This window comes from Staurois parvus, unplaced genomic scaffold (genome assembly GCF_062004578.1).
Source record: "Staurois parvus isolate SC_StPar_1 unplaced genomic scaffold, SC_StPar_1.0 ptg001234l, whole genome shotgun sequence".
Taxonomy (NCBI): Eukaryota; Metazoa; Chordata; class Amphibia; order Anura; family Ranidae; genus Staurois; species Staurois parvus.
Genome location: NW_028319030.1, coordinates 507,483 through 519,763, shown reverse-complemented (window position 1 = coordinate 519,763; position 12,281 = coordinate 507,483).

Genomic DNA, 12,281 nt, shown 5'->3' with positions numbered 1-12,281 from the left:
TTCGGAGTTACTCCTAGGTCAAGCATATGAGATTTAGCTTCATTAACTTTATAATATGATAATTTATAATACATATTGGAGAAGTAATGCAAATAAGCTGATAACATGTTTACTGCTTTTATATTGTAAACCTGTTATATCGGGGTGTTATATCAGGGTGTTATATCGGGGTGTTATATCAGGGTGTTATATCGGGGTGTTATATCAGGGTGTTATATCGGGGTGTCATATCAGGGTGTTATATATCAGGGTGTTATATATCGGGGTGTTATATATCGGGGTGTTATATTGGGGTGTTGTATTGGGGTGTTATATCGGGGTGTTATATTGGGGTGTTAAATCGGGGTGTTATATTGGGGTGTTAAATCGGGGTGTTATATTGGAGTGTTGTCTAATACCAGAGGCCAATGGCTCCATCATTAGGTTAGACATCAGTGGAGATAAGGGGTATCCCTGGCGAGTGCCATTTGTTATTTGGAAGGGTTTAGACAGCATACCAGACATTAACACCCTGGCTGATGGGAGGGGATACAAGGCTAAAATTGCCGAAAGCATGTGTCCTTGAAATCCAAATTTATTAAGTACTCTTTGAAAAAATAACCAATTCACCCTGTCAAACGCCTTCTCTGCATCTAACACCAGTAGCAGAGAGGGCGTCCGATGCTTCCAAGCCAAATTAATTAAATTAATCACTCTCCAAGTAGCATCAGAAGTCTGCCTTCTCTTGGTGAAACCTGACCAATCTTGGTGAATCAAGGCGGGCAGAATATCCACCAGTCATAACACCAACATTTGGTGTATATTTTTATATCGTTATTTAAGAGAGATATTGGCCTAAAATTAAGGGGAGTTTCAGGTGGTTTTCCTGGTTTAGGTAACGTCACTATCATAGCTCCAACATCTCTGGTGGGAAGTATGTCTTCAATGCTGCCTCACCATAGACCCTTATAAGATATGGAGATAAAGTATTTTTACATTTCTTATACTATTCCCCAATTAGTCCATCCGGACCTGGAGATTTGTTGCTGGGTGTAGTTTCTATAGTTTGGAGAACTTCAGATAAGGAAAATGGAGTATTCAAATTTTGAAGTTGTGAGCTAGAAAGTTTCAGCATCTGTATGTTGGCCAAAAAATTCTCTATACCGAGTAGGGAGGCTGATGAGTTTGAGTATCTTGGCTCAAATTGTATAAAGAACTCACTAAATAGGTCCGTAATATGTTGAGGACCATAGACTTTGTTATGAGATTTAGGATTGATTAGAAATGGTATTCTCATTGTATCATACGAGCTAGTACCCTACCCGCTTTATTACCGGAGGAGTAGAATTGCATTTTAACTCTTTTGGCCTGCTTTTCATAAATGTACAAAAGTACCAGCCGCAAATCATGCCTTACTTGAGATAGTTTAACAGTTAATTGTTGAGAAGGTGATACTTTGTTTTGATCCTCTATGGAGCGTATATCCGAGATAAGATCATCCAACCTGCGCTGTCTTTGTTTCTTTCCATTCGTACCCAGTTTAATGAAAATGCCTCAGATGTACGCTTTGTGGGCATTTCAAAGGATAAACGGGTTATCTGTGGAAGGTGAAATAATTTCAAAGCAGTCAGCCAGGTGGCTCTCAAGAAATTTTTGAGTAGCAGGATTGTGTGTAAGATATGTGTTAGCACACCACACCGTGGTCGATGTTTGTGAATATGCATCAGCCACTGTGAGAAGTATTGATGATTGGTCCAACCATGTGATATCATTCATTTTAGCTTGAGTGATTTTCGGCAGGAGCCACCTGTCTGTCAAGAATAAATCAATTCTAGAGTATGTACAATGTCTATTAGACAAAAAGGTATAATCTCATTCATTCGCATTTACACATCGCCATGCATCATATAGCTCATGAGAACACATAAAAGGCAACAGAGATGGTGTTCTAACAGAAGAAGTCATTGTGGAATCTACATGTGGATCTGGAACCATATTAAAGTCACCACAGAGAAGGATGGATCCTTACTGAATTTTCTTAATTTTCCTCATCAAGCCATTCAAAAAATGAATTTGGTGCGTATTTGGTGCATAAATAGCTACTAGTGTGAATCTAGCGTTTTATATATCACATATTAGGGTCAGAAAACGCCCTGCTGGATCTTTCAGTTCCTTGTGTAGCTGGAATGAGACAGAGTCCCTTATCGCGATCATCACTCCTCTCTTCTTCGCAGGCATGTTTGCAGTATAATAATGTTGAAAATTTGTATGGGTGCATCTAGGTGCCGACTCTTGATGAAAGTGTGTTTCCTGAACACACAAGATATCACACTGCGATTGGTCCGCCTCATTCCACAATGAAGCTCTTTTTGGTGGGATGATTCAGGCCATGTGCATTAACAGATAAAATGGTGATTGGCATGTTGGTAAATTTTGAATTTCCTGTCATTAACACTCCCCTGAGTTAAGCATGGAGACCTCTGGGAACAGGCAGTCATTGTTGCGGAGTTGGGTATATATAAAGGCCTTGTAATGGTATCTGAGTACATATCTTGTACAGCGAGGGGAGCTGGCAGTACAGTCCGATATCCTGGTCCACGGAACAACAAGAACACTAATAACTAAAAAACAATAGAAAATAAGAAACTCTTGTATAAACTGGGGGTTTTAAAAAAATCCTAGTGCACGCTTCCAATCTGGTATTATTTTGTTAGGGCTACTGAGAGGCAGTGTTTTTGGTGCTTCATTGGGAATAATATTCCAGGTTTTCAGCAGTTGCAAACCTTTGTTACACGACGTGATGACCTGAGTGGTACTATTGTTGGTGATGACAAGCTTCGTAGGATAGCCCCACTTGTACCCAATGTTGTGGTTCCAGAGGGCCTTTGTGATATTATTCAAGCCTTTATGCAGTAGTAGTGTATGCTGTGATAGATCTGTGTAACATTGAAGATCAGTATAAGTGGTGGAGCGGTGTTCCTCTTCTGTTAAAAACATTAGTTGCTCCTTTATGTGAAAAAAGTGGATGTGGAGTAATAAGTCCCTGGGTACATGTTCTGAGATGTGTGGAGGTTTGGGAATATGACATATGCTATCTATTGTAAGCTCCAAAGGGAACAAGTCTGGCATTAGAGATGAAAACATAGTAGTAGCATAGGAATGGAGTAATGCCAGTACTACTGTTTCTGGGATCCCTCTGATTTTAACATTGTTCCTCCTAGACCTGTCCTCTAGGTCTGCAAGTTTTGCCTTCAACCACACCTGTTCTTCTTCATTAGACTCATTTGCATCAATTAATTTGTTGATTGTGGAGGCGTATTCCCCCATTTTATTTTCAATGTGGTTAACTCTGTCTCCCACAGCTATAAGCTCTTTGTTAAATTTCCGCATACAAGGCATCATATCACTAAGTAAAGTGCTTCTGAGAGAAATTAACTTTTAGAGTGGTGTCTAAAATAGGTTGATTTGATGTGGGAAATTATGTAATGGTGTAACGGACTGCCTGACAGCACCTCTATCAGTCCCCTGGTAGAGCCTCCCCAGAGTGCGGAGTCTAAGCACCGGAGCACTTGTTCACCAGGGCCCCTGATGGTGGGGATGGACTTGGAGCGCTCCGGTACCAGGTCGCAACTACCAGGTATCTCCAACAGGGGTAGAGGAGTCTGACAGGGGCTCCAGAGAGCTAGGAGTCTGATGTAAGGGAGCCTAGTGATCCCTGCGGGGTGGGTGGATGGATGAGCTAAATCAGAGTCATGCAGGCTGGGTCGGTAACAAGCGGATCGGTAAGGTACAAAACGGTAGGCAAAGGATAGTCGGGTCACACGCAGGGTCAATACCAGGAGGTCAGATCTAAACAGGAACATCCAGGAGCAGAGTCAGGCAAGCCAAGGGGTCAGGACGGGAGAAGGCAACAAGGTCAAACAATCCAGATCAGAAGTACTCACACACAGGTAACAGGATACAAAGACCATTCGGCAACAAGTGTCTGTGCAGGGCTAGTTTAAATAGCCCGCCCTGCACCTGACAGGCGTAGCCTGGGTCCCAGTGCCTGCCTAGTACTGTCCAGATGACGGGTGCGCCTGGGTCCTAGTGCCCTGCCACCTATACGTCTCGGCAGACACCTACGCATGTGTAGACCCATGCGTCGCGATGGTTCCTGACAAATAGACTTCTGTGTACCAGGGTTTGAGCTCACCTCACATTGCTGCAAGTTTGAATCGTCCATCCTAATCCTGGATTTTTCAGGACTTCTGACCGATGGGGTAGAGGCTTGATATATTGTGGCCGACTCTACGTTGTCACCATAGAAGCCATTCTGATCCCTGTGTATGGAACGAGGAGTTGCTGGAGGAGAAGAGGAATGTGAGTCGACGCCATCTTGGCCATGCCACAGCTGTAGTTGGGAGAAGTATGCCGTAAGTTTCTGGGGATTGTGACAATCTTTTCGCTTTCTGGGCATGTTACATGGATGTAGGAAGACAAACCACCAAGTTGGGGTGAGTGAACCAAGCCCCTGTAAGCTGTGAGCCGCTATTGCTCTCTGCCATGTGCCATAGCTCCAGTGTTAAGCCGCCATCTTGGCTGTGGTCAAGCCACACCCCCCTTCTTATACTTACCTGAGCTTTATCTCGATCCAGCAATGTGCACAAGAGCTCTCTCAGCTCTCTCCCTCCTCATTGACTCAGATGCAGCCATTGGCTCCCGCTGCTGCCAATCACAGCCAGTGAGCAGGGAGCAGGAGGGTGAGGTCAAGCCCCGCTCTGTGGGGTTGATTTATTAAAGACAAATAGGCTGTGCACTTTGCAAAGTGCAGTCAGACTCTGAAAGTGCAGTTGCTCCAGAACTTATATATATATATATATATATATATATATATATATATATACACTGTATCTATATTTAGTTATGTTCAAAATAATATCAGTGTGTTGAAAAAAGTGAATAAAGCTCAAAATCCTTCTAATAGCTTTTATTTCCATCCACACAAATGCATTGGGAACACAACACATTTTATTCCAAATCAAAAAATGATGAAAAATATATCAAATTTGTGTTGTTCCTCTAAAGAAAATTTAAGAAAAGTGAATATTAGACGGTTCAAAAAAATCGCCGTGTTTGTATTCTTCTTTACAAACTCAAACATTCACTATATAAACTGAGAAATGTTTGAAGATTTTGCTTTCCTTTGAATGACTTCATGAATATTTGGTTGTAGTCGCACTGTTTCTGAGAACTGCTGTACATCTGTGTTGCATGGAGTCACCCAACTTCTGGCCCCTGCGATCAGGTATTCCAGCCCAGGATGATTGGACCACATTCCACAGTTCTTCTCTATTTCTTGGTTTTGCCTCAGAAATGGCATTTTGATGTCACCCCACAAGTTTTCTATTGGATGAAGATCCGGGGATTGGGCTGGCCACTCCATAACGTCCATCTTGTTGGTCTGGAACCAAGATGTTGCACGTTTACTGGTGTGTTTGGGGTCGTTGTCTTGTTGGAACACCCATTTCAAGGGCATTTCCTCTTCAGCATAAGGCAGCATGACCTCTTCAAGTATTCTGATGTATTCAAACTGATCCATGATCCCTGGTATGCGATAAATAGGCCCAACACCGTAGTATGAGAAACATCCCCATATCATGATGCTTGCACCACCATGCTTCACTGTCTTCACAGTGTACTGTGGCTTGAATTCAGTGTTTGGGGGTCGTCTGACAAACTGTCTCCGCCCACTAGACCCAAAAAGAACAATCTTACTTTCATCCGTCCACAAAATGTTGCCCCATTTCTCTTTAGGCCAGTCAATGTGCTCTTTGGCAGATTGTAACCTCTTCAGCACACGTCTTTTTCCCAACAGCGGGACTTTGCGGGGGCTTCTTGCAGATAGCTTGGCTTCACATCGGCGTCTTCTAATTGTAACAGTCCTCACAGGGAACGTCACACCTTCTTTCATCTTCCTGGAGCTGATTGTTGGCTGAGTCCGAGCCATTTTGGCTATTCTTCTATCCATTCCAATGGTAGTTTTTTGCTTTCTTCCACGTCTTTCAGGTTTTGGTTGCCATTTTAAAGCATTTGCCATCATTTTAGCTGAGCATCCGATCATTTTCTGCACTTCTTTATATGTTTTCCCCTCCAATCAACTTTTTAATCAAGGTACGCTGTTCTTCTGAACAATGTCTGGAACGACCCATTTTCCTCAGAATTTCAGAGAGAAATGCACTGTAACCAGCATGTACAACATTTGCTGCCTTCCTTCCTTAAATAAGGGCAATAATTGCCACCTGTTTTTCAAAGAATGAATGACCTCACTAATAGAACTCCACACTGCTATTATTTTGAACACGCCCCTTTCAATGAGTGATTCAATGACACAGAATCAGCAGCATGCATGTCATGACTGTTGGGTCTATTGGATTTCTATTACTCTACTACACCTGCTAGGAAATTATTTGCCATGTAGAAGTATCATTTCCACCAAAAACAGTGATTGATCCGGTTAGTGATGTCTGACTGCTATTATTTTGAACACAACTATATATATATATATATATATATATAGTTGGCAGCCCTGATCAGTATATTCTATTATGTTCTGGAAATGTCATGCTCGTTTTTATTTATTGTTCGCTTTTCATTTCATTTATCTGATTAGAGTCATAGTCTGGTGACTATGATTTTACCAGACATGATGTGCGGGCAAATCACACAAAGGCAAAAACAAAGAAAAATGTTTTGTAGTAGTGTAGTGCTACCCCCTCAGGGGCCACTGAATTTGTCTTGGGTCCCACTAAGCTCTGCATGGCCAGGCAACATGCATTTTTCCACTTGAACATTCAGAGTCAGTAAACAGCCCTTGAGCTGGTTTTTAGTTGTTTTTATTATGGGGGTAACAACTTGGATGGGGTCCAGGTGTATATGGGATGCCCGAGGAACTGTAAACTTGAGGATAACTTCTTGGCAACGTGTACACTGTACAAATATGTGGGTCCAAATAATAGCACTGTCTCTTTAAAGGAGCATTTCTCAGACACCAGATGAATCCTTCCTCTTCACCTGGCTGCACTGAGGGTATCCCTGGGCAAGAAAATCCAAGATCTAACAATGAAGTAGTCCTGGATGAGAACTAGTTGGGTCTTTCACCTGACTGCCCTCTCCATTTATCTGGCCCAGGGGGTGTAGAAGTACTCACACTGTTCTGTCCTGTCAGCTTGGTGGGTTGCTGACTGCTTTCAGGCCTTTTGACTAGTGTGGCCGAGGTACATCGGTGAACAGTAGATGACCTCTGCTTCACACCACCCAAGATGAAGGCACACATACAGTTGCAAGAAAAAGTATGTGAACCCCTTGGGATTACGTGGAGTTTTGCATGAATTGGGTATAAAATGTGCTCTGAATGTCATCTAAGTCACAACAATAGAAGAACACAGTCTGCTGAACATAATACTACACAAACATTAGATGTTGCCATGGTTTAATTGCACATAACATGTAAACATTCACAGTGCAGGGAGGAAAAAGTATGTGAACCTTTGGACTTAATAACTGGTTGACCCTCCTTTGGCAGCAATTACCTCAACCAAACGTTTCCTGTAGTTGCAGATCAGACCTGCACAATGATCTGGAGTAATTTTGGACCACTCCTCTTCACAAAACTGTTTCAGTGTAGCAATATTCTTGGGATGTCTGGTGTGAATCGCTCTCTTAAGGTCATGCCACAGCATTTCAATCGGGTTGAGGTCAGGACTCTGACTGGGCCACTCCATAAGGCGTATTCTGTGCTGTTGCAGCCATTGTTTTGTTGAATTACTTGTATGCTTTGGGTCATTGTCCTGTTGCATCACCCATCCTCTGCGGAGCTTCAGTTGGCGGACAGATGGTCGTACGTTTTCCTGCAAAATGTCTTGATAAACTCTGGAATTCATTTTCCCATCAATGACAACAATCCGTCCAGGCCCTGAGGCAGCAAAGCAGCCCCAAACCATGATGCTCCCTCCGCCATGTTTTACAGTGGGGATGAGGTTTTGATGTTGGTGTGCTGTGCCTTTTTTCTCCATACATAGTGTTGTGTGTTCTTCCCAAACAACTCAATCTTGGTTTCATCTGTCCACAGTATATTTTGCCAGTAGTGCTGTGGAACATCCAGGTGCTCTTCTGCAAACTTCAAACGTGCTGCAATATTCTTTTTGGACAGCAATGGCTTCCTCCGTGGTGTCCTCCCATGTACTCCATTCTTGTTTAATGTTTTCCTTATTGTAGATGTGTCAACAAAAATGTTAGCATGTGACAGAGATTTCTGTAGGTCTTTAGCTGACACTCTGGAATTCTTCTTTACCTCATGCAGCATTCTGCGCTGTGCTCTTGCAGTCATTTTTACAGGATGACCACGCCTAGGGAGAGTAGCAACAGTGCTAACCTTTCTCCATTTGTAGACAGTCTGTCTTACTGTGGACACATGAACATCAAGGCTTTTGGAGAGACTTTTGTAACCCTTTCCAGCTTCATGCAAGTCAACAATTCTTGATCGTAGGTCTTCTGAGAGCTCTTTTCTGCGAGGCATGGTTCACATCAGACAGTGCTTCTTGAAACCAGTAAACCCAAAACTGGTGTGTGTTTTTTAAGGGCAGGACAGCTGTCAGCAACACATCCAATATCATCACACTGATTGGAGTCAAGGTTGGCTCACTCCTGGCTCCAATTAGCTCTGGGAGAAGCCATTAAGCTAGGGTCTCACATACTTTTTCCTCCCTGCACTGTGAATGTTTACATGTTATGTGCAATTAAACCATGGCAACATCTAATGTTTGTGTAGTATTATGTTCAGCAGACTGTGTTCTTCTATTGTTGTGACTTAGATGACGTTCAGAGCACATTTTATGCCCAATTCATGCAAAACTCCACGTAATCCCAAGGGGTTCACATACTTTTTCTTGCAACTGTATGCAGGAGCCCATGGGGGTTCCCATGGAGGTCCCCCTTATCTGGCAATAACTGGTTCCTAAAAATTGAAAGCAGTTGTGGATGAGAGCAAATTCAAGTAGTTCCAAGATAAATTCATTTTGAGCTCCCATTTCGGGATAATTGGACTCTAGGAAACGAATCGTTGCTCCCAGTCCACATTGATGGGGAATGGAAGTATAAAGCGACTCAACATCAATACCCACAAGTATAGTACCTACTTGAACTTCCACATGGTTTAATTTGATGAGAACGTCCCTAGTGTCCTGAACATATGATGGTAGGATTATCACCATCGATTAAGACATCCTTCCTATGCGCTCCAGGGTGCCCTTAATGGCCGATATAATGGGCCTTCCAGGGGGATTATTTACATGTTTATGTACCTTGGGAATGATGTATATTGCAGGATCCTTCTTGGTTATCAAGCCCACACCATGTGCCCAGGACAGTTTTTCATTAAGGGACATGACCAATGATAGAAAAGGGTTGCTAGATAGTTTAACATAGGTTGTGGTATCGCCTAATTGTTGCTTAATTTCCAGTTCATATGCTGTTTCTGATAGCAACAACACATTTCCCTCTTTAGCTCTAGGTTTTATTACTAGGTTGGGTGTCTCCCTGAGTCCCTTAAGAGCCAATCTTTCATCCCAGCTCATCTGGCTAAGTATCCAATCCAAGAACAAGGGACTGACTAACCATTAGACTGCCAAGACTTGTCAAGAACTTGCATCCAGCAGACTTCTCCCTTCTAGGCCCTGGGGGTGTAGATGTGCTCACATTGTCCTTGTCCTGCAGCTGTGGATAGAATTGCTTTCAGGCCTCTGTAGCTGGGATGGTTCCTCTCCAGGCTATGGAGGCTGTTCTTCCCCAGTGGACTGCAGTGCAGTGGAGCTCCCTCTTTAACCTCTCCTTCAGCCTCCAGCCTGGAAGCAGAATCCCCTTCTATAGGGCTCCCTCCCAGGCTACACAGCAACACCTCTCAGCAATACATCTTCCACCCAACTCTCCTGCAAGCATGGCTCTCTCATATTTATGGGGTGGTCTGCCACACTACAAGGCCTCCTGCCTGGGATTGATCAGACTCTCATAAATATGCAGATAGGCCCCTCCTCACCTCTGCCTACTGGATTCTAGAAACGTCTCCAAGTTTCGAGCAGGGGGAGATACCAGAGGACTCACCTGCAGAGCCCTTTAGACCTGACCTGAAGTAACCCTCTAACTAATCCCAGGCTTCTAACATGCCTCAAACTACTCTAAACAACAATGTACACTATAGGGTGCTACACTGAACTCACACTGGCTTGCAGTAAAATGCAGGGAAACTGGATGTACTGTATTATAAATATACAATTATAACATATCATCTACTGGTCAGCAATTAACCCCCAATATTTACAATCTTTAGGCACAAAAGTCACAAGAGTTCTTTTCAGTTTCACACTTTTGGGTTACACATGTTTTTCCAGAATGGCGCTCTAACACGCTAAGGCAAAGGACCTGCACTGCAGCACATGGCGATGCACAATATTGCATTCCTATGCATTGTGGTGTCCTGTGTTGCCAATAAAAGGGCAGGCCCTCTCTTGTTTTATATCCTATTTTCTAAATCACTATGGGGGAGATTTACTAAAACTTCAGCACTCTGAATCTGGAGCAGCTGTGCATGGGAGCCAATCAGCTTCTAACTTCAGCTTGTTCCATTAAGCTTTGAAAAACCTGGAAGCTGATTGGTTTCTATGCAGAGTTGCACCAGATTTTGCACTCTCCAGTTTTAGTAAATCCCACCCAAGGAACTGTTAGAGTAGAATTTCAGCCTAAACCTAACTTATCTTAACTCGCAAATATGTGGCCTCTTGGTGGCTGGGCCTTGGTGTTGAGGGGACATATATTTGTGTACCCAATGTAAACAAAAGATGCTCCGAGAGTGAGCACCATGTGTGCATCCAGCAAATTTACCGGTGCCTCACAGAATGGTCCCGATTGCTACTTGCGATCAGGAGATTTCTGATCATGTGACCGCCGTGATAATCAATCACGGCGGTCACATGATCCTAACCTCCTCCTGGCACCACAAACCCTTTAAAGGGCTAGGAGGCGCTGACACCAAGGGATTTAAAATGCCCCCCCTCCCCAGTACCTATGTTAACCCGAGTAAGAAAGATGTATATACACTGCTCAAAAAAATGAAAGGAAGACTTTGAAAACACATCAGATCTCAATGGGGAAAATATGCTGGATATCTATACTGGAATAATACAAATAATAACATATGAGCGCTGGGTAGTATAGACAGAGAAAGCAGCCAGCATGAAAGAGGAAAAACCTCAAATCCTCCAAAATATGCCAATAGAAACAGTACGAATGCGGCGCTATATCATGCAAATAATGAGCAAATATATAAAGCCACAACAGAAGTACAGTCTTAGGTATAGTTCATAAGGTGCAACGTGACAATAAATAACTATTATCCTTCGTGACTCCCGTGGCTGTAAAGAATGAGCGTACAGAGCACTAACCAGATAGCACAGATTATTGTGCGTTGGAGTATATAAGACCTACTCCTAGGTGCTCTGGGGGTAGGAACTCTGCATGCGGATGAAGTCGTCAGGTGGGGGTGCGTCACCAGATGTCATCCATCCAGGGCAGGTTACCTCTCTCCAGCAGTGTGTGAACACATCAGGTTATCTGCATCCTGCAGTGCGGGTTTCAGCCATCGGGGGGATCAAACATTCAAGTATGGATCCAATATATAAAGCACCTTTAGGGGAAGGGGGCTCAGAGTGCCAGAAAATTGAGCCCAGAAGAGAGAAACTCCAATAGTGTAGTAGTTTAATAATCAAAAATTGAGTAACATTTAAAATTCAAGTAAAAGGAGATCAGCACTTACATCAATGGATAACAGTACGTCATGTGGTTAACGATCCATGATAATAGGTATCTTCCTAACGCGTTTCGTGTAATAACACATTTTCAAAGGGAGAGAACCCTGTATAATGTGGGTCTTTATATATACTAAGGCGATAAGGCGCGCATGCGCAGTTCGGCGGTCCCGCGTCACCCCGGGCTTCCCGCGCATGCGCACTATGTGATGGCGGCGGCCATATTGCTGGCTGTGATGCCTAGAGCACGATCCGAGGTCGTGCATGCGCTGTAAGCCGCGGCGTCGGCCATTTTACTGTGGATTAAATTCATGTGCTGTACAGAAGGATATGTCCCGTGTGTAGAAGAGGAGCGATATATGCCATTTAAACAAATGGAACTTATTTAGACTTATTTAGACATATCAGACTGGATGTCGCTCCACTTCCTTAAACTGAACCTCTCCAAAACCGAGTTTCTTGTCT